At 34.8% G+C, this 24,481-nt stretch overlaps 1 pseudogene; it reads left to right on the forward strand.

Moving 5' to 3' along the window:
* Positions 1–974: 974 nt before the first annotated feature.
* Positions 975–17,465, forward strand: LOC114756855 (sodium/pyruvate cotransporter BASS2, chloroplastic-like; annotated as a pseudogene).
* Positions 17,466–24,481: the final 7,016 nt, after the last annotated feature.

A 24,481-nucleotide genomic window follows, 5' to 3' on the forward strand; every position in this document is an offset into this window, starting at 1 on the left:
CCTAATGACACGAAGAGTTAAAGGACTAGTGAATCTGATCGGAATCAATCCAAAAATCAAACCAATAAAAAATAAAAATAATAAAAAATAATTTAAATTTTCATTAAGAATTAAATGTCAATTTAGTATCTTGAATTATTCATGAAATAATCATAGACTTAAAATTTCTTTTCAATTTTTTTGCAATTTCTTTGGCAAATTAAAATCATAATATCGTACTACTATGATAACTAAATATTCATCCCAATAAAATATCAAAATGAATATACAAGAACGAAATATTTTTTCCTACAATCATTTAATCAGTAAGTCCTAATTATCAACAGTTTTTTAAAAAAATATCAAAATATTTTTTTTAAAAACCGGCTTAAGCTATTAAGTCGGTCAGGTTACCTGGATTAATATCAGGTTATCCCAGATTGATTCGAGTCATGCCAGGTTCTATGTTGCAACTAGAGTAATTACCAGGCCGGTTTGCTAATTTTCAGGCTAAACTAGTCCATTCAACCCAAGTTTCAATACCGTGATTATTATTACTCATCCAAAATAACTAATTTGTGTATAATGAAAATTAATTTTTTAGCTGAATAATAAAAAATTGTTTAAAAGTACCCAATATATAAATATAAAGAGGTCAGCAATATTGATAAAAGAATAAGTAAGCAAAATATTTTTTATTTATAAATATAAACTGAAAAAATGATAAAAAATATATATAAAAAACATAATGAGCGGTAGTGAAACAAAGGAGAGAGAATAAATAATTATAGTTAAAATTTTAAAAAAATTAAATATTAAAATAAATACAAATTAAAATCTATAAGATAGAACACGCCTATTTCTAAATTTAAAATTATGAAAGGAGCATCAAAATAACTTTGAATGGGACAAACTTATAAAAAATAAAATTCAACCGGAAACTTGCCGTGAGGAGCAGTACGATGCTGGGAGTATACGTGGATGAGGCAGCGACGAATATGAGTGGCTCAACGGCTTCCACGACAGCCGCAGACTATCCAAATCTCCAACATTGTTACTTCGTAGTCAACTTCTGAATGAATGATTTCCCTTTCGAAATCAATCGTATCAAAATCTATGCTCCAGCACATTCTTTCAGCTCGAGCACTCTAATCTCCAGATTCTGCTGCCTTTGATCATTACTGCTTCAATGGCTTCCATTTCTAGAGTTATACTCAAATCCCATAAGCTTGGAGCACATGATGCTCTGCGTAATTCAGTCTCTCCCACTCCTACTTCCAAGCGTCATAATCTTACCCATTTGGGTACGTTCGATCTCGGACTCGTCGTTTAGCTTTTCTGTTTTTCTGAGAATTGAAATTCCTTAGTATGTTTATTTTCTTGTCTTTCAGTTGCAAAAGGTGGGCTTTCTCTGCCTGATGGAAGAAGCCTTGCGATCAGAAGCAAGTTGAAGGCTCCAATTGGTGCTGTTACGGCAACCTCTTCAACCAATCAAATGTCAAGGTATGTATTGAAGGTTTATATTTCCTTGCACATTTACTGTTTGGACTTGTAGTGACGGTATTTCTAAGTTTTAGATCAGATTTAGGGGGGAGAAAAAGAAAAGGAAAGAAAAATGCTGACATGATATGTACTAGTTCAAGGGAGAAATGCTTTAGCTGTCTTTCTTGATTCTAAATTTGTTTCCCACCTGATGGGTTTTTAATGTTGAACTGTAGCTACACTGGTGGTTTGTTGCATATGTATACAGGCTTCTATAGTGGGTTTTTATGCTTATTCTAATCCATTGATTATTCAAATTTATAGGCCATTCTAAACTTTAAGCATTGTTGGGCAGGCTAGAGTTATCTAATCTTTTCCACTGAGGATATATATGCTGCTAATTGTCTGGGTTTGTTCATCTCTGGGTCTGAAAATGCCTTTTCTTGTCAAGTGCATTAAATTTAGTTGATTCCTTTTCAGATATGCAATGCCTGGTAAATTTTTTGTTCTACGTTATGGTGTTTGATCTTTCAAATTTTTTATTTAAAAAGGACATTGCTTTATTAACTGCTAGGCTTAGGCACACTCAGATTTTGTGCAAGGCTACAGCAGATGTATCTGGAAATTCTCCTGATAGAGCTGGTGGGATGAACCAGTATGAGAGGATAATTGAAACCTTAACCACTCTTTTTCCAGTGTGGGTATGTTTCAAACTTCAATGATGGTCTTCTGTCTATAGTCTCAAAACTTTCACAGTATTTCTTACTTGATCAATAGTTTGATGGTTGTCTCATTTCCATGGACAGGTCATCTTGGGGGCTATTGTTGGCATTTACAAGCCAGCTGCTGTAGTAACTCTGTCCTTTTAATCTACTTTTGTCATGGAAAGAAGCACATTTGATTAATTGCTTTGATGTTATGGTCTTGTTCCAGGTAACTTGGTTGGAGACAGACTTGTTTACCCTTGGCTTGGGTTTCCTCATGTTGTCTATGGGCCTTACATTGACATTTGAGGATTTCAGGCGATGTCTACGAAATCCATGGACTGTAAGGGGACAAACAACCTTTAAAACATAACAAATTACTAATCATTTCCATGGTCTAAGGTTATTGCTTGGTTCTTGCAGGTGGGTGTAGGATTTCTTGCACAATATCTGATCAAACCCATGTTGGGGTTTGTCATTGCAATGGTATTCCTTAATTTTCACTGCAATTTTGTTATTTTTCTTGGTAGGATGGACTAGTGATAATAATAATGTAATCTCTAATAGTTCATTGTTTACACCTCATCTGATCTTTAATAAGTTTTCTTAGCGTGTGTGCAAGGATTTAGTTTATCTATTTGTTCTTAGGTGTATTTTGTGATTTCCATGTTATTTCTCAGTACATGTTAGTTACAAATGATGAAATGGCCTTGTAAGAGTGCAGTGCAACTCCTTTTTAGCCCTCTGTCACTCTCACTTGTTTATCCTATGTTACTCACCTTCTGTAAGAAATATGTGCAATGACTGCTGGGGATTTGTAATATTTAGGATGATTTAATTTATCATACAGCAGCTAGGGTATTAAGCATTTTAGCAACCATTATTTTGCACAATCTTCTAATATCTTCTATCTCATTGTCAGGCTCTAAAACTTTCACCCCTCTGGCAACTGGTCTTATTCTGGTCTCATGCTGCCCTGGCGGTCAGGCATCAAATGTTGCTACCTACATATCCAAGGGAAATGTTGCTCTCTCTGTTCTTATGACAACGTATGGTTGACCTGCATACATATTTGATGTTACTTTTGGCTCTCCTTTTGTAGCAGCATAACTTTGTCTTTTGAGTTGAAAACTGTTCAATTGATAGAGTTTTGGCTTAAGAGATGATCTGGAACTAGTACAGTGTTGGGGGTTGCACTAGATTGTTTAGACAAAATAGTTTTCAGTGGCTGTCCTATCCTGCTTTACCCATACAGTATACATTGATAAATAGTCCGTATGTATTTTAATTTAACTATTTTATGTGTTTCTGATGCTAACTCGAGAAGAGTTAGGCATATTTAGATTAATATGTCACTGTCATGCTAATTACTATAAGCGTGTTATTGAATTGTTTAATTTTGGCTGTTAAAGGTTAACATGTTGATGCCTGTGTGCAAGTTTATGAACAAATGTGATGTATGATATTGATTGATGACAATTGAAGATGCTTTGAATGTAAACTTGTTGAGCTTGCCAAAGGCTGTATTGCAAAGTAACTTTGGCTTGAGAGGTAAGATCCTGAAGGCAAAGCTTTTGGCTTAATGTTTTCTGTTGATGGAGAATGAAACAATTTGTTATTACTAAATGCAAGTGAAGGTTGATATAATATGTACAGGGAAGAGGTAGTTTTGATATTTTATGTGTAGTGTGTATTAGTTTAATTATGAAGAGAATGATAATTTTCAGCTCTTGGGGCTCATTTGGTAAATATAATTAAATAAACTTGTAAAAAGTATTTTCAAGGATACGAAGTAGCCTATGTATCCTAATTTTGAAGAGTGAAAAAGTTATTGATTTTTTCAGAGACATAATTGACACTGAATAGAGAGAATAGCAATGGATTCCCTTTCCACCCCTCCATGCAAAAGAGGCTATTAGATTATGCTAATATTTAAAGTTGTTCTTGATATTGTTATAGGTGTTCAACAATTGGAGCTATTGTAATGACACCACTCCTCACCAAGCTTCTTGCTGGCCAACTTGTTCCAGTTGATGCTGCTGTAAGTTGACGCAGGCATATTTGGCATGATGAGAATTGAAATGTTGGAACCCCCCCCCCCCCCCCCGGGGGGTGAATATTGGAACACTTGCTTAAAAGCCATAGTACTGGCCTGCTATGTAGCAAGATCTTTTAAAATGGATCCAACTTAGGTAGAGTTTTTGGGTATTTTGCTATTTGGTTCTCTGTAATAATGACATGGAAATATCTGTTTAACAAGTCAATAATATGGTTTTGAGATTTTAAAAACGTTTCAATGGTATGTTTTAATTGAAGAACCTGATAGCAAGGGACCAAAACACACTACCTATGTCTTGTCTTATTAAAAACCAACTGTATTTGCCAGATACTTCTTCGATTGGAATTTTCACTCGGTTTGAGATTTTTTTTCCCAGGGCCTAGCTATTAGCACATTTCAAGTTGTTTTAGTGCCAACAATTGTGGGTGGTAAGAGATGAATCAATTGATTTTTGCTTAGAGTTGATGCATTGAAACTGCCATGTAGTCTTAACATGTTTTCACGTGATGTGAGGTATAGTTATCATGACCTTGAATACTTTTCTAATAATATTTCTTTATGTGACAGTTTTGGCGAATGAATTTTTCCCCAAGTTTACCTCAAAGATAATTACAGTTACACCTTTGATTGGAGTAATCTTGACCACCTTCTTTGTGCTAGCCCGTAAGTATTCTCAACTTTAAATAGTGGGGTTCAGCAACCAGTGGAGCAATTCTTTTCATTGTATATTGATATAGTGATTGTTACTTTGCATTGAAATTTGACATCTTTTTAACTTTTCAGATCGGGCAAGTTGCTGATGTCTTGAAAACTCAAGGCTCACAGTTGATACTGCCAGTTATTATTCTACACAGTGCTGCATTTGCTCTTGGTTATTGGGTTTCGAAAATCTCGTTTGGTGAATCAACATCCCGCACAATATCTATAGAATGCGGGATGCAGGTAAACCCCTATTCCATACCTTATTGGTTTATCTGCACAAAGAGTTCGTGATATTTATTCCTCCATAACCCAATATTATGTCTTCATTAGTTAGATGAATTTTTAATTTAGGGTCTGTTGGAAGTGTGCTTTCCCAAACTTTAACCTCAAGGGCTTTCAGGGTGCATGTCAGGAATATTAAGACGGTTATATGTCCTCAAGACGGGGAAAATAATTGAATAGGGCTCAATGGGATAATTATTCCCTTGAGCAATTCAGTATTTACCTATAGAGAGAAAACGTGTACAATAGGATGAGGCCATTTGTATAGGGCTCAAGAATATTCTAAATGCTAAAGAATAAATAATAACAATATAAATACAGTCGTGGATATCAAAAGAATAAGGCTATGTTGTTTAGGCTGTCCTTTCGCTTTGACCTCCCCTCCTGATGTTGAAGTAACAATTGTGATGCCAAGCTTGTTTCTTTGGATGCAGAACCTGGAATGAGACAAAAGCTTGATGAAACAATCAACTATCTGAACTTCTGTAGGAACATATTGAACTGAAACTCGATTCTGCAACATTTGATCTCTCAAAATGTGCATCAATTTCTCTGAGATTCGTTTGAGCATGATAAATTGGATGCTATAGCTGTAGCACCGGTGTTGTCACCCCACTGTTGAGAGACATAGATTTTCCTAATACCCTAGATGTCTTAACGGAAGCAGCAGAGCTCATCTAAATCTTTCTAGGCTATCCATAATACTTCCCTTGACTCAGAAACAAACCATTCCTATTTCTTTTAATTTCAATGCCAAGAAAATAATGTACTGAACCAAAATCTTTGAGAGCAAAATGCCATGCAATCTATGAGTTAAAACATTTAAGCTGCTATATTTGCTGCCAGTAAAAAGTATATCATTTGCATTCACTAGGAGGATCATGATCTGAATTCTATTTGCATATATAAACAAGGATGAATCATTCGTTGAATTCATGACTCCCCATGCTGCCATAGTATTTTTCAATCTATCATGCAAAGCGCTTAAAAGCCTTGTCTCAAACCATAGAGAGCCTTAGACAGTCTGCAAACATAAGAGGTCGAGATGGATCTACACCATTTAGAAGGTTGTTCCATAAAGACGGTTTCTTTCAAGGAACCATTTAGAAAGGCATTATTATTTATGTCAAATTGTTTAATATCCCAACCAAAAGAAACAGTAGTTGTTAATTCTAATGATTGTAGATCTCACAACAGGACTGAAGGTTTGATTAAAATCAATACGAGGAGCCTGTTGAAAGCCTTTAGCAATTAACCTTGCTTTGGGTTTGTCAAGAGTGCCATCTGCCTTGTATTTTGTTTTGGAGACCCATTTTCTTTCCACCAAATTTCGTTGACCAGTGTAAGGAGCTAGACACTGCGTCTGATTCTTTTTATAAAGGCTTCGCATTCATTGAACATCTCCTTTCTCCAAAGTGGACTGGCCTTTGTGTGAACCACTATAGCCGATGAACACACAGTTAGTAAATTGAAACTGAAGCTTATGATTATTGGAAGGGTGCAAACAAAGGACAACAAGCACAACCAAACATCTTCAAATGTGTAATCTGGTTTCTTGCCATACAATTGTTGACAAGGAGATATATCCTTCAAAACAGGAGTGGGAAGTCTATTTATGAGATATGTAGCAATTGAGAATGCCTCCCACCTATAATGTAGAGACATTTTAGCTAACCCATTTCCACAATATGTTTGTGCTTCCATTCAACTCCATCGTTCTGAGCAGAAGTATGAGGACAATAAAGGTGAAAAACAATACAACTTGAATCAAGTGAGGATTTAAAACGTTTAAATTCTCCACCCTAGTCACTTTGAAGAATTTTAATCTTTGTATTAAATTGATTCTCAACTAACTTTTGAAAATTAGCAAAGGCAGCTAATTCTTTATCCTTGAATTTCAATGGATAAGCCCAAGTATACCAACTATAATCGTCTAAGAAACTAATATAATGTTATGTCCCCCAGAGGAGTCAATCTTGTTTGTTGGGAAAATTCCTTAAGTTGCCATTCTCTTTCAGTGACTCAAGCAAACAAACCATTGAAATTCATTCATACTAATTTATTGGGTCCTGCACCATCAACTCCTCTATGGGACATAATATTATATTAGTTTCTTAGACGATTATAGTTGGTATACTTGGGCTTATCCATTGAAATCCAAGGATAAAGAATTAGTTGCCTTTGCTAATTTTCAAAAGTTAGTTGAGAATCAATTTAATACAAAGATTAAAATTCTTCAAAGTGACTAGGGTGGAGAATTAAGATGTTTTAAATCCTCACTTGATTCAAGTTGTATTGTTTTTCACCATTATTGTCCTCATACTTTTGCTCAGAACGGTGGAGTTGAATGGAAGCACAAACATATTGTGGAAATGGGTTAGCTAAAATGTCTCTACATTATAGGTGGGAGGCGTTCTCAATTGCTACATATCTCATTGATTATGAGACTTTATGTGACTCTTATTAGAAGCAGTAGATAAAGCAAGAACTAGATGAGTTGACTTCTCAATTCTGTACATTCCAACCTTAAGATCTCCATGCGCAAAACCTTGTTAGTTTGCAGGTCCTTCACAAAACAGCCATATGAATAGAAAGACACAAACTTCATTATCAGCAGTCAATTTCTTAATCCTTAACATGTTCTTTGTAGTTTTTGGAACAATCTACACCACTTTTCATTTGAAGAGGCTTAGAACCAGAACATGGTAAAACAAAGATGTCAGTTTTGATAATATTAAGAGATTTACCATCACCAATTATAAGACATGTATTACTTGGATTTTCAACCTTTGATTCAACATGGGAAGGTTGGAGGTAACCTGATGGGTTGCACCACTATCAAAGTACCACATAGAATCATTCCTAATATATGCTATTTTATATATATTGTTATTATCTGATAGGATGAGGTTTTAGAAAGGGTATTCTAGTAAATAACTAGTGAGTTAGTTACAGGCTAAGAGAGAGATATATCATATACCTCAACTATTACCCTTTCTTTGTTAGAAGAAATTTCTTCAGCTGGTCCAAATTGCTTATACCTAACACCATCAAGCTCAATTTTAGACCTATTAAACATAAACTCAAATAATTTAAGTTCCATATCCATAGTAAATCTACCAATAGATTTCAACCATTGAGTACCTAAAATCATGTCATAGCCCCCAATTTTCATCACCAAGAAATCAGATGAGAATGTGGAACTTCCCATTACCTATGAAAGGTTTAGGCAACATTTAGAGACTATTACCTGCCAATTATCAACCACTCTAAGTCGAACAAGAGCTTCCTCTTGAGCTCTCAAGTGAACTCGTCTGGCAGTGGAGGCATCGAGCACATTATGGGTGCTCCCTGTATCAATTAAGATAAGGACACTATGATTTTTATTGTGCCCCGCTAGGTTCATAGTTGAAGTGTCCTCTTGGCCTTCAAGCGCATTAATCGTTCCCTTAGTCTTCACAGGAACTTCTTCCAGAGTGTCTTCAAAGCGCTCTTCATCGAAATCTACCACCAACATAAAGAGATGGGAATCTTTGTAGTGATGGTTGCTGGTATATTTTTCGGGGCAACAATAGCAAAGGCCCTTCTTGTGACGTTCATCCATCTCTTTCTTTGTAAGCTGGCGGGGTGGCTTTGTCGGATCACTTGCACTCCTAGGGGAAGACGCCGAAACAAAGTATGACAGATTGGCTGAAGAAATCTGGTCTTGTGACTTGGGCTTAGATGGTGAAGAAAATCCATCTTTGGGCTAGAAACAGGGCTCAAATGAATAGTCAACCGAAGCTCACAAAAATCCACCCCTCTCGATCATGTAAGTGCATTTTCATGTAATGCATCTCTGGGTCATTCGCTGGCCAAACGCAAGTGCATTTTCATGTAATGCACGATAGTTGACTCCTGCGTCCATGCACTGTACATCGTACTTGTAAGTGAGGATGGACTGAAATTAAGGACGCACCTCTGAATGTCTGCTCGCAATCCTCTAATAAACAAGCTTATAGCAACTTCATTGGGTATATCAACCTCCGAGAGCAACTCATCAATCAAACTGCTACTCATATTCAATAACAGAACCATTGCTTAAAACCACAGCTTAAGTCAAGTATAATAAAATCAATCACAAGGGTAAATTATCAGCAATCCAAGGTAGCAGAACATGAATGTTAATCCTAAATCTAGAGATTCAAATGCACATAGCTATATTGTTTTGAATAAAGAAGTGGTAATAGCTGCGCATGCGTTTCTTATTTAGAATGCATCTAGTTTATAGCTCGGGTTAATTCCCTCAACCCTGGGTGAGCAGCAACAGTAAGAATTGACACAGGTTTTGGATTGTTTTGGTGACGTATTTGCAGAACCAAAAGGCTTGCCCCCTTCTCGTACCTTTGATCATTTGATTATTCTCCAGAATGACAAACCTATTAGCTGTAAACTGTATAGATATGGGCCAACTCAGAAAAATGAGATTGAAAAGTAGGTGCAAGATATGATGACTAATGGTATTATTTGTGGAAGCTCAAGCTCTTTTGCTGCTCCAGTAGTGTTAGTACAAAAGAAGGAAGGGACTTGGCGCTTTTGTGTTGATTACAGGAAACTGAATGAAGCCACTATTAAGAACAAATTCCCTATTCTAGTCATTAAAGAACAATTAGATGAATTAACAAGGCCATATTTCTTTTCTAAACTTGACTTAAGGGTACGATATCACCAAATTCATATGAAGGAGGATATCCCCAAAAATCCTTTTAGGACACATGAAGAGTTATATGAATTTTGAGTGATGCCATTTGGCCTTACAAATACCCCTGCTACACTTCAAGGCCTTATGAACTCAGTTTTTAATTCATTTTTTGTAGAAGTTTATTTTGGCATTCTTTGACGATATACTGGTATATAGTAGAGATTGGGATTCTCATTTGTACCACTTGGAAACGACACTGTCTACCTCAAGGCAACATCAATTATTTGCTAAAGCTTGTAGATGCATTTTTGTAGCAACTCAAATAGATTATTTGAGGCATATAATCTCAGCTCAAGGAGTCCAAGCTGATCCTAAGAAGTTAGAAGTGATTTTGTCTTGGCCTGAATTAAGAGGTTTTCTTGGCCTGAGTAGGTATTATAGATGATTTATAAGGAATTATGGGAATATTAGTAGACCTTTGAATGATTTATCGAGGAAGGAAGTGCCTTTTGTTTGGTCTGCTCTTGTCAATGAAGCATTTATTCAGCTGAAACAGATTATGACCTCACCTCCTCTGCTAGCTTTATCAAATTTCAATGATGCTTTTGTGGTGGAAACTGATGCTTCCAATTCCGGGTTAGGGGCTATATTGTCTCAAAATGGCGACCCCATAGCTTTTTGCTAGTAAAGCATTACCAGCCTGTAAGAAACCATTGTCAGCATATGAATGTGAATTGCTTGCCATTGTTTTGGCGATCAAACAGTGGAGATCTTACCTTTGTGGCAGAAAGTTTATTATTAAAACTGATTATTTGCCTTTGAAGCACTTGCTGGAGCAATGAGATTTGAACCAAGATCAGTTTAAATGGCTCCATAAACAGTGGGGATTGCATCACGAAACAGTATATCGGAAGGGAAGTGACAATACAGGAGTAGATGTCTTGTCTTGTCGATTGATTCCTGGTTGATTGATAAGCAATTACAGAAATTAATCAAAGAATTGGAGCTGGATCCATTTTCTCATGCCAAGTATACATGGCAGAATCAGTTGCTCAAGCATAATGGAAAGCTGGTAGTAGGAACAAATCGTGGCCTTTGTCATGATTGACTTAATTATTTTGATGTTGAAGGAATTGGAGGGCACTTAGGTATGCATACAACATTTAAAAGACTCTCTTCCATTTTTTATTGGAAGGGAATGAAGAAAGATGTTAGAAATTTTGTTAGACAATGTACTATTTGCCAAAGGTTTAAACCTGAATTAGTGGCTTCTCCGGGACTGATTCAACCTTTGCCTATCCCTGAGCATGTATGGACTCAGTTATCTATGGATTCTATTAGGGGACTCCCTAAATCTTACTCTAAAACCACAATATTAGTGATAGTTGATCAATTATCTAAAGCTGCACATTTCATGCCTTTAAAGAATCCTTTCACATCTATGGATGTGGCACAAATATTTATGGATAATGTGATTAAGTTGCATGGTTTTCCCAAATCAATTGTGACTGATAGAGATCCTACTTTCTGTGGAAAATTTTAGGAGTTGTTTCGTTTATATGGAGTTAATTTGCTCTACTCTTCTGCTTATTATCTGCAAACAGATAGGTAAAAAGAAGTTCTTAATAGGTGCTTGAAGTGCTATTCCGGTGCATGACAGGGGATTATCCTAAACAATGGGTTAAGTGGCTGCCACTCACTGAACTCAGGTATAATACTTCTTATCATTCTGCTATTGGAATGTCTCCATTTGAGGCTGTGTATGGGGTTTCACCACTGGTCTATTTACCTTATATAGCTGGAGATTCTCCCAATGATTTGGTTGATTGATCTTGTCTTGCTCGAGAACTAGCATTACAAATATTGAAGCAGCACCTACTGCGTGCTCAAAACAGAATGATCCAACAAGACACAGAACTAAGCACCATTTTGAGGTCAGTGACATGGTTTACCTCAAGCTTCATCCTTTTAGAAGGAATATGGTTAATAACTCGTCTTTACACAAGCTTGCTGCTAAGTTATTTGGGCCTTTTAAGGTTGTTAAGAAGATTGGTGTCATTGCTTAGGAACTTGATTTACCCCAGGGACTAGAGTACATTTGGTTTTTTATGTTTTGCTTCTTAAAATCATGCTGGACCGGACATAAATGTAGCACCCTCATTACCTCCTATCGATGATCAAGGGCAATTTGTGCTGGAACCTGAAGAAATTCTAGGGTGTAAGATTACTAAGCACCATAATTTACCGGTGACACAAATATTAGTTCGCTAGAAATTTTCCCAAGTTGAAGATGCTTCTTGGGAGGATCTTTCTCTGATTCAACTGCAAGTTCCTCAATTTTAGACCATTGACCCTCCAAGCAATACCATCCTTGTGGACAAGGATCCTTTTCAAGGGAGGGAGTATTGATATACGCTATTTTATATATATTGTTAATATTTGATAGGATGAGGTTTTACAAAGGGTATTCTCATAAATAACTAGGGAGTTAGTTACAGGCTGAGAGAGAGATATATCTTGTACCTGCATTATTACCCTTTCTTTTGCCGAATGAGTTCTGCATTTTCTCTCTTTTCTGTTATCAATTCCTAGTGTCATTTAAAGCTACAGAAGCTGAAGCAGGGGTAGGTATGCTAGAATCTTTATACTTCATGCATTCGAGACCATTATAGTCTTTGTCCTAGCACTAGTAGCAAGTTACCACCTCGTGACCATAATTCTTGCAGAGTTGACACCAAGGTTTGTCTTGATTTCCAGACTTTGAACCTTGATGCCATAGTTTAAAACCTCCTCTACCATTTCATCTTTTGCTTCGTTCGCCTTGTCCTTGCCGTCAACGCCTTCCACTACTTTTTGAGTCCTATGTTTCAGACTTTACAACTACACTAGCAAAGGTGTTAGTTATTTTAGAAATAGTGGCATATTGGAGTAGCTCTAGTTGAGCTTCGAAAGTTAGTAGCTTAGAATGGAATTCAACCCAGCTAAGACTATCCTTGTCTGAGAGCAAACAACTAAGGTATTATACTCATCATCTAAACCAGATAAAACTTGTGAAATGGGATCTTCTGTAGCAAATGTGCTTCCCGTAAGGGTTAGTTTATCAGGCAAAGACTTCATTTTGGTCAAGTACTCCTCCATTTTCACTGATCCTTTCTTGGTGCACTAAAACTCCTGTGTTTTAACAATTGTACTTTGGACCTTGTGTTCGTGCCAACCATGTTCTTCCCTACTATCCATTGATCATGGGAGGTTTTGCATTGTGTCATTTGATATGGGGCTTCTATGGTCATCCTATCTTAGAGCCAATGGAAACAAATTTGATTAATGACCACCTACTCATCATAAGATTGGTTGGGAATGATATTGGCAGTTGAATCCAAGATAGTTGCATCCAAGATGTATTCTGGAGGAATGATGTTGGTGCCATGTAAGTGACCTTTGAGTTGATGTCCTCTTATCACCGAAACACAGAGAGACTCCCAACCAATAAAGTTGACCCCATTAAATTTGATCAAACTTTGTTGAGAGAGTTAGACTTCAGGATGATAAGAGGTGAGGATGAGGATGGCATTGTAGTGCCCGTATGGGAAACAGGAGTAGTGTTAGTTATAATGTTGTGGGAAGCAGCAAGAGTGGGGACGGCAAAGGGGTTAGGCTTAGGTAGTGGAGCGAGATCAGCCTTAGGATTAGGATTGGGTTGTGTGTGGGATTCTGTGATGTGTGTCTGATAGCTCTGATACTACAACAACAACAAGCCTTATCCCACTAGGTGGGGTCAGCTACATGGATCACATGACGCCATCGTGTTCTGTCAACAACCCAGTCCTTAGATATGTTGTTGACTAGGAGGTCTCGTTCAATGACCTCATTAAGCGTTCTTCTTGGTCTTCCTCTATTCTTTTTTATGGGACTCCATCTTGTCTGATCCACCCTCCTCACCGGGGCCTCCAATGGCCTTCTCTGCACATGTCCAAACCATCTTAAGTGATTTTCAACTGTTTTCTCTTGGATAGGTGCCACACCGACTTTTGCTTGATATTTTCATTTCGAATCTATCTTTTCTTGTATGACCACACATCTATCTCAACATCCTCATTTTTGCTACCCCAACTTTGTGCTCTTGTTTTCCCTTTATTGCCCAACATTCACTATCATACAACATAGCCGGTCTTATAGCAGTTCGGTAAAATTTTCCTTTAAGTTTCTCAAGTACTTTCTTATCGCAAATAACTCCGGTAGCCTTCCTCCACTTTAACCAACCAGTTTGTATTCTATGAGAAACGTCTCCATCAAATTCCCCATCCTCCTGTATAATGCATCCTAGGTATTTAAACTTTGATACTTGAGGAATGATTTGCTCCCTCATCTTCACCTTCAAATCCCCATTGCCTTGTCTCCTCCCAAAATCACAATGCATATATTCTGTTTTTTGTTCCTGCTCAAGTGGAAACCTTTCGACTCCAAAGTCTTTCTCAATAACTCCAATCTAGTGTTAATCTCTTCTTTTGATTCCGCCATGAGAACTATATCAGCCGCGAAAAGCATGAACTTAGGGATTCTTTCTTGAATAGGTTCAGCTAGAACATCCAGAACAATGTTGAACAAGTACGGACTCAAAGAGGATCCCTGATGTAGGCCAATCTGAATAGGGAAGTCCTTTGTCTCACCTCCAGGCATCTTTACACTGGTAGTTATCCCCTCATACATATCTTGTATGGCTTTGATATAAGCAACCCGTACACCTTTTTTTTCCAAAGCCTTCTACATTACTTCTCTTGGCACACGATCGTAAGCCTTTTCCAGGTCAATAAAGACCATATGTAAATCCCTTCTTTTACTTCTATATCTTTCCATTAACCCTCTTAGTAAATAGATTGCTTCCGAAGTGGATCTCCCTGGCATAAATCCAAATTGGTTTTCTGAAATAGAAGTCTCCAGCCTCAACCTATATTCCATCACTTTTTCCCACAACTTCATTGTATGACTCATAAGTTTTATGCACAGTTTTGAATGTCTCCTGTATTCTTGTAAATAGGAACTAAAATGCTTCTCCTCCACTCATTCGTTATATTCTTAGAGTGTAAAATTTCATTAAAAAGTTTGGTTAGCCACATCTCACCCTCATCTCCCAGACATTTCCAAAATTCAATAGGGGTACCATTGGGCCCTGATAGCTCTGATGCTAAGATGAGGAAAATAATTGAATAGGGCTTAATGGGATATTGTTTCCCTTGAGCAATTCTGTATTTGTCACTAGAAAGAAATGTATGGGTACAAAAGGATGGGGCCATCTGCATATGACTGAAGAGTAATTTAGTTTTTAGAATAATTTAGATAAAAACTGATACGTTGGCCCTTTTGAGATATTGAAGTGAAAGGGATCAGTTGCATATGAATTGAAGCTCCCTGAGAGGTCTCGCATTTACCCTGTTTTTCACGTCTCCCTCCTCAAACGTTCTCAAGCAGATGTTACTGTTACTACTTCATTGCCACTTGTTGGCGAAGATGGGCACTTCGCTGTGGAACATATGGTGATATTGGGAAGTAAGCCGGTTAGGAAAGGAAACTTACAAGTGACCCAAGTGCTAGTTCAGTGGTGGCACACTAAACCAGAAGACGTAATGTGGGAATACCTGCCTTTTATTCAGGCTCAATTCCCTGATGCTCCAACTAATGCTCCTCAAAGTCATGAAATCCTTGCGGGCGAGGACTCTTTTTCTTTTTTTCTTTTTTTTTTTGGCGGGGGGGTGGTGGGGGAGTGTGTTGATATGTGTTAGCAGTAGCTTAAGTTAGTAAATACCTAGCTGGCTGGAAGTTAGACCCATAGCTAGCAAGAGAGGTAGGTAGATAGCTGGCAGAAACTAATTGATGTAGCAGACTTGGATTCTAGAAACTACAGGTTATAAATATTACCTCACGTGTACTTGGTTGTTCTGTTGAATTTCCGTCTATTCTCTCTTTCTCTCTCTTTTCTCCCTTGGCATAAGCCAAAAACAATATAAATACAATAGTTAAATAGGAGTAAGGCTATGTCGTGTAGGCAAATATTTTAACCCTTCATTTTACAGTTTAAGCCTTTGGCTGGTCTCTTGTACTCTGAGGAGAACCTGTTTTGAATGCTTGCCCTTATAGCATACTGTAAGAAAATATAGACTAATTGATTGGCATGAAAAGGGGTGAGCTACAACAAGACTTGAACCGTAACTAAGCATGAATTGTTAGTCAGTGTTGGTTGGATGGGAGCTACTTGGTATTAACTTTGTTGCGGCTGTTGTACAAGGGTATGTGATTAATATTGGCTCGTTGGATATTTCAACAAATGTTAATTATCTAGTTTGGTAATATGAACCTAGGTAATCATTGAAAGAGATTTACAGCTAAACATGATCATATATACCTCATGTACAAAAGGAATTGAATTGAATTTTATGAAATTTGGATCTTTAGTATTTAGAAAATAAATGCTACCTCCAGTCCTAAATATAGGACATAGACAAGGGTTTTACTTTCACAAATATATGACCTCAGTTGACTCTATCTCAAATTTATAGTTCTTTTTTCAAAGTATCCCCATTAATTGCACATATTAAGAGGCTTTCTATCAAATTTTAGTTATAAGGCACATGATTATAAAAGGTATTTTGGGAAGTCAATATACATTTGTTACAAATAAATAACTTCACTAATTTTTTTAATATTTGTAAATTAGTTATTTAATTCTTATATTAAGAATTGGAGGTAGCATACAATATATATTTAGGAAAAGCCAGAGAGAAGTTAAAGAGTAACTGTAAATAAAAGAAGTAGGCCTTTTCTAGATGTTTTTTAGATTATTGTAGATGATCTAAAGTCTGCTTTTATGTGCTGAAGATTTCGTTCATAAAAAAGTAAGTAATTACTCTAGGTTAAGCTGTATGCTCATCGTTTTCTAACTCCTGATATGCAGAGCTCTGCACTGGGATTTTTGCTTGCTCAGAAGCACTTTTCAAACCCACTCGTAGCTGTTCCTTCTGCCGTGAGTGTTGTTTGCATGGCGGTATGATATATTCCAATTTTTGTGCGAATGTGCAAATTATTTCATCGTTTCTTTGTTTGTCCAATCCTTGTTTTAGGATTAGAAATGTACGGATGACTTTATTTGTCACCATTGCGATGCAGCTTGGGGGCAGTGCTCTTGCTGTGTTTTGGAGGAACAGGCCAATTCCCCTTGATGATAAGGATGACTTCGAGGAATAATAATTTCTTGTTCATCCTAATTATTATTTCTGTGTCTTGTGTTATCTTTTAGAGCGGAGGGGAAGTTTCCATCATTTTGAATTCAGGAGTCGTACTATGTGACAAAGCTTAGAATTGAGGATCCATGAAACGGGGTGAGTCGCAATTATGGATATTATTAATATTCTATCTGGGATTAAGGTCCCACGTAGTTCTCCCAATTATGATTTTCATTCTTAGGATCTGAGAAATTTTGATTGGAGGATTATGTTTGACCCATTCTCCAATAATGGTTGTGCTGTAGCTGGGAAGGGGACCCTCTCTCAAGTTATCAATATACAATTTTCCCCCTTATTCATTATTTGGGTATGTCGAATCGGTTTGTATGTTAGGTTGATATTAATTTTTCCTAGATGATCTTAAAAGACATTTCGTTTTTGGCAAAATGAACTCACAGTAATCCTTCACTAAGCACTTCACTCAAATCATCACTTGTTCTAACCGGTTTTTAATATAAGACCTAATTAACTAATTTGACTAGATTAAGGATGTTTGTTACTATGATATGTTTTTTCTAAAAACATTCGAAACATCTTTAATTCACTTTTTCTCCTTCTGACTTGATTATTGTTTAGTGAATATCAATGGGGTTAATCTGAAAAAAAATTGATAAATATGTGAAATAAGTCTTATAGATAGGACTAATATTAATTTACCAATTAGATTTTATATTAAGGACCTGAAAAATATGTAAATAATCAATAGTGTATGATAAACAAATAGTTACTATTTTATTTTTACCAGGGAATCAGTTACTGTCGTTATTTCATTATATATTGTTACGTACCACTTTCTTGATAATGGAAGGATGATGTAGGAGTTTTTGGACGAATTGGACAGGGAGATTGCTTGTCTCCTTTCATATGATAAGGTTTTGGAATGGTTTAAAGTAATGTAAATTCTACAATAAACTAAATAAAATGAGAATTCTAATTAAGTTCAGTTGAAATACTAAAATTTAAATTCTAGTTTACATTTTTAATACTAACGAGAGTTAGATCTAGTCAAAGGAGTTAGTTCATCATGTGTCAAACCAAGTTTTGAATCCCTACCAAAAGAAGTGCTTACATTTAGTGTTTAAAAATGTCTTAAATAGGATTGTTTTTAATATGAGGATATCTATGCATAGCAAAAAAAGTATATACGTCTATTGAATATGAATTTCTAATTAGGCTAAGATGCTTAATTTGGAATTTTTGAAAGTTATTAAAAGACCATGATCTCCCTCCATAGCTTTTTTTTTAAAAAAAAATTAAAGGTAAGTATCTTCGTTGAATTTAATTGGGATTTTTTAAATAGATAAGGTGTTTAAATATCTTGAAAGTATCCATGAAGGAGCACTCAATATCTAGAAGTTTTTCTGGCTTTTATATGTACTAGAAGTTTATTTTATTAGCAAAAATACCTTACTGTTACCGTTAAAGTATGCAGTTTGACTGGTATTTTTAACAATCAAACTTAACGGCAAATAACGATTTAGAACAAAAATGTTACGAAATAAGACTTTTAGAATATATAAGAGAGAAAAAAATTTCCTGATGTTGGGTGTTCCTTTGTATATACTTACTTCAATTTTTTATATACTTAAATTATTTGAGTATGTCGGATCAGTTTGTATGTTAGATTGATTCAGATTGTTTTATAATTAAAAATTAAAATTAATTTAAAGTCTTGGATAACTTTTCATTCCCATAAAGAATTATACAATAAAAATATTCGCGGAATTTAAATTGAATAAAAAAATTTGCATCATGTTGTTATCATAATTTAATTTAAATTTTTAGATCAATATAGACTTGAAAAATTTATTATCATCCACAGAGTAATGACAAATCCAGGCAATCAACGGATGGACAGCCGGGTCATTAAATATAGTCTGGAATGATTTAGAAGTTGAAACCCTGCGATCTATCAATAAATATTAAAATCACAACACAATATAATGAATTAAATATTTATCTATATCATAAATGGAATTGTATACTTAAAGATAAACAGACATTTGAATTTCTTAATAACGTGTTCGCATAGTTTGATTCCTTAATAACCATTGCACCGAAATGTTCTTAAAATGGCGTATCCGGTATATACTGATCATGAACAGCAAAATTCTCCCAACACCAAAATCACTTGATGGCAAATTTGTCTATATGTAATGCATTAATGAACTGACAAATTTCTACACCTTTCCTTTCACGGTATAAGTCACTTGTAAAAGAATTGTTTGGTCCAAAATATAAGTCACTTAAAGAGTAATTAATGATTATTTTTTATTTTGTCCCAACAATTAATATTGAAATGTAACCTCATTTAATATGGGTAAAGTTGAAAAAAATTTTCAATTCAAAACTTATTTAATGAACTAAATATCATTTTGTTTTATATTGATGAATTGGCTAAAATGACTTATATTATGGAACGAAGGAAATATTTCTGTTATAAAAATTGTTTATTAATGTCTAGATGTCTATATTAATTACGACCCACTGATTGTCACCGTGTCCGTGTGAAAGTAGGGCACAAAGAGTAGAGAAGGAATATTAATGATAGATGAAGAAGGATAACAAGTTGGATTGGGATGTCCCTTTCTTCACTTCGTTTCAATTGGAAATTAAAAAATACAGTGTTTCTGCTTTCATGATGAAACTTGGTTGGGGCTCAGTGAAAAAGTGAGATGCTTTGTGGGTGAAGTTCTTGAGGGAGAAATATAAATGTGGGGAGGATGCTATCCCAAGAATTGAAGGTAGGAAAGAGGAGTCACGGACCTGGAAGGGTATTAAGGTGGCGTGGGAAGCATCAAAGGGAGGAATTGGGTGGAAGTTAGGAGACGGTGCTAAGATTTGTTTTTAGGAGGATGCCTGGTTACCCAAACAGTTTGTACCCAAAATAGGGCGAAAGGGTACTGCTCAGTCCTTGCACAAGCTCATGCAACAGTAATGTGCTCGGAGATTGTTATGGGTAGTAGCTATATCTCTAACTCCGTACAACGTCATTGGTCTGCTAATTATTTAGGGTATATTAAATACTACTTACAGTCTTTAGTATAAGAACTTGTTTGACTTTTATTTAGTCCCAAATATAGAACCTTAATCCATTTTGTCTCCTATATTTATCTATTTTTTTAAGGTAGTCCTTATAATAATAGTAGTGCTAGCCAATACACTTAATTAATGATATTTTAAGAAAGACAATCCCTATTTATAAAAATAATTAACTTAACTAGTTTTCTTAATATACTCAGATTAGTCAATTAACTTTTATCTTAAGGACTGAGAGTAGTATAACGTTGACAGTGCTTACATGAAGGGAACGGAGAAGGCTGCGTGTGCTGGTATAGCAAGAGATCATGATGGGACGGTGGTTGACGGTTTTGTATTCAAGGTCGCAGCTTCCATGCTGAAGCATGGGCGGTGCTTAGGGGCATGAAGAGAGCCTGGATTATGCAATGGAGTCGAGTAGCTACTGAGACGGATTGCCGGGAACTTGTCGAGCTCCCTATGATTGGTTGGAGTGAGGATCATCCTGATGGAGGTCTCCTGAACGAGATCAAATGGTGACTGGATAGGGTGGAAGGCAACCGTGGAATGGTGTAGTAGAGAGACCAACATGGCGGCAGATGCTCCAACGAAAAGTGCTCTAAACTATGCTGAGGGAATTAGCTCCTTTAGTTCTCCTGAGTTTATTTTTAACATTCTTAGCTCTGATCTAATGTTGTAGTTCTGCTTCTTTCTTTATTGAAAGTAAAAATATAGTGTTTACTAATTGGGTTGAGTTCAACCGGAAAGGATTAATAGTTCACAAAGTAATGAATCAATATTCGAATTCTTGTAGGAAAAAGTTCTCATATTTAGTTTCTAACGGTATCTCAGATAGGATTACCTCCAATAAGAAGGTATCTATGTATAACCCATAAAAAAATACAGTGCTCTAATTAATTACAATAAAAATTATTAAACAATAATCACAAAATGTAATAAACCTTTCAAAATATTGAGGGAAAAGAGTCTCATTCTTTTGTTAAGCTAAAATAGTGTCCAAATTTCTTTAATGTAAAACTGCAAATTTATTATAGGTTTACTATTTATTTTACTTGTTTAAATTTTTTGGCCCGGCTGTGGGGATAAATTTTGAATATAAATAAATAAATAAACCAACAAAACTCAAAAAGAGCGCAAGGCGTTATCATTGATTCTATTTTGCGCCCAACTTTCATTTGTATTGGCTTAAATATGTTCTGTACAAGTACAAGTCGGCCTTTATCCATATAATATTAAATGGGCGAGTTGTTGGCACACTCCCAAACTATTCATTCTTCTTGTCCCGTCCTAATTAAAAAGATTTGTTTTCACGTTATAAATTCATAGTGGTTTGCATTAAAAGGCACCACAACACTTAAATTTTGTCTCTAGATCCCACAAAAACTCAACCTCAAGCTATCCAACTATCAACTAAAGTAATGTACTCTTGCAAGTTGAAATCTAAAGTTTGGCATCATGCTATAAATTTATAGCTCGATAGTTTTCTTCTTGGGTCAATTTTCAAACTCATCATATGGAGGATCTTTAATTATTTGAGTATTATTTTTTGAAATCCTTTTTTTAATAAAATTTAGGAAAAATGACATAAAAATGATACTTCAACTTGAAAATCTCAAAATGATAACTGGAATAAGCAAAATCCCAATTTAGGTATAAGTGACCAAATTAGAATTTGCAAATTTACTACAATGACCATATTGCTCTTTATTTTTTTATTTTTTTTTTTCCAAAAAACCAAATACCGTCATCGGCTAGCCAATCGTCAAAGCTACGATGTTAGTGGTGGCCGTCGGAGTTCAGGTGGCCACGATCACTAGAGCCCAAGCGACCGGCCAGTAATTATTTTTTTGGGATTTTTTGCAACTTCAATAACATGATTAATAAGTTTTGTAATGCTGTTAACAAGTTCAGTATAGCAGTTAATAATATGTTTTCCAAGAACTTTAAAAAGTAAGATTTTTACAATTTCAATAACACCGTTAACAAGTTCCGTAACTCTATTAACAAGTTTGGTATAGCATTTAATAATAGGTTTTCTGATAAATTCAAAAAGTGATATTTTTACAACTTCAGTGATACGGTTAACAAGTTATATAACGATACTAACAATTCTCATAAAGGTTGATGTTTTTAATATTAACTCCCTGTGAAGGTTGTACAACAAAATTTTCCTACTTATTAGGCAGCATTATGGTTATAAGAGTTGTTAATATCGTTACATGACTTGTTAATTGCGTTATCAAAGTTATAAAAATATCACTTTTTGAATTTCTTAGAAAACATATTGTTAAATGTTATACCGAACTTGTTAATAGAGTTATAGAACTTGTTAACAGCTTTACTGAAGTTGTAAAACTACTACTTTTTGAATTTTTCGAAAAATCTATCGTTAACTCCTATACTGAACTTATTAATAGCGTTACAGAACTTGTTAACTACTATACTGAAATTGTTAACTCCTAAACCAGTCGTTGGCTGATCTCCTAAACTCTAGCGTCTATCGCTGGCCCCAGAGCTCCGACAACCATGGGCTGATGAGGGTATTTGGTTTTCTTTAAATAAAAGGTAATATGGTCATTTTAGTAAATTTGTAAATCTCAATTTGGTCACTTATAACTAAATTGGGATTTTACTTATTCAAGTGATTACTTTGAAATTTTCAAGTTTAAGTGTTATTTTTCCTAAAATTTATCTTATCCTTTCCCACATATTGAAAGTGATTTTTATCTACAACTTATAAATTTAAAGATAAAAGAGTTTATCTTTTATTTTGTTAAACAGTAATTTTGATTCCTAGATAATTGAAAGGCATAATCTTGCACATTTGAACTCGAAGTTTCCTTTTTTTTTTTCCGCAAACAAGTCGAAGTTTCAAAAAGCACATCGAACGATTTCATAGGGTGTATTTGGATTAACGATAACAAAAGTAACTTTTATTTCATTTGATTTTTGCAAATGTAAATTAGGATAAAAATTAGTTAGTAAAATGTGATTTATGTTTGTATTGATTTTTTTTTTATATAAAAATCAGTTTGAAAAATTGAAACTTGTTTGGATGAGTAATTAAAAAATAAGTTTACATATAAAATAACTAAAAAGGGTGTAAATTTTATAACATATATCTTATATATATAATTTGATAAATTTTAAAAAATAATAAATTAAAATAAATATTACAAAACTGAGAGGATGATACTTACATCAAATTATTAATTCACATGAAACAAAATAATGTATGAGTATAAATAATTAGAGAACCTAGCATAATAAATATAAGAAATTTGACTTAAGTGTTTTTCAAAATAAAAAGAGTTAATATATTATTTAAAAAAGTTGTAAGTATTAAAAAATTATTACTAGCAAGAAAAATCAAATTATTGGGTTAAGATAGGACTCACTTAAATGCTTTTTACTTTCTTCATATCCTCATTTGTTTCTCTTTCCATGGTAAAAACCCAAAAAGCTCAAATTTTTAATTTTGGCAATATAATGCGTTTTTTTCCAAGAACCCATTGGAGAAAAAGCCAATCCAAACAAGCATAAGGCGTGTTTGGATTGGCGGTGGCAGAAGTTTTTTTTTTTTTTTTTGGCTCAAAAAGAGATTGGATAAAAGATAGATAGTGTAATGTGATTTATATTTGAATTGATTTCTCTAAAAAAGTCAGTTAGTAAAATAAAAAATTGTTTGGATTATTATTGGAAAAGCAAATTTAGTTGTGAAATGGCTGAAAATAGCATGATTTTTATTAAATAATAATATGTTTCTTTTTTTAGTAGAATATGTATATTATATTTATTAAATAATACTCCTCCGGTCCTAAATATAAGACCCTTAAAGGGTCTTATATTTAGGACCGGAGGAGTACATATTTTTGTGAGAATATATATTTTTAACTATTATATATATTGTATTTACATATTATGAAAATTTTAAGAGAAGTATGAAAAAAACAATAATAGAAAATGGGAAAATCTTCCAGCAGCAGCCACAATTAATGCGGCCGAAGTCCTGATAGTCCCCTTATCAACATTCCTTTCTGGCGTAAAAATTATGCAATACCAAAATTATCAATAATTTATTATTGAACAAATAAAAAAATTGCTAGCTGCCACAGTAAAATATTAAAATCGCAGGTGAGCAGAGAAAAGAGAGACGGCAGAAGGGCAGTTTCGTAAGTTAATTTTCTTTCTCTTTTTTTGGGTCAGAGTTAATTTTCATAGAGCATTGAATGTTGATAAAAATCAAGAAGAAAAAAAAAAGGACCAGATACTAAACTAA

The sequence above is a fragment of the Neltuma alba genome, unplaced genomic scaffold (genome assembly GCF_004799145.2).
Source record: "Neltuma alba isolate B1F8T4 unplaced genomic scaffold, ASM479914v2 tig00010514_pilon, whole genome shotgun sequence".
In the NCBI taxonomy this organism is placed as follows: domain Eukaryota; kingdom Viridiplantae; phylum Streptophyta; class Magnoliopsida; order Fabales; family Fabaceae; genus Neltuma; species Neltuma alba.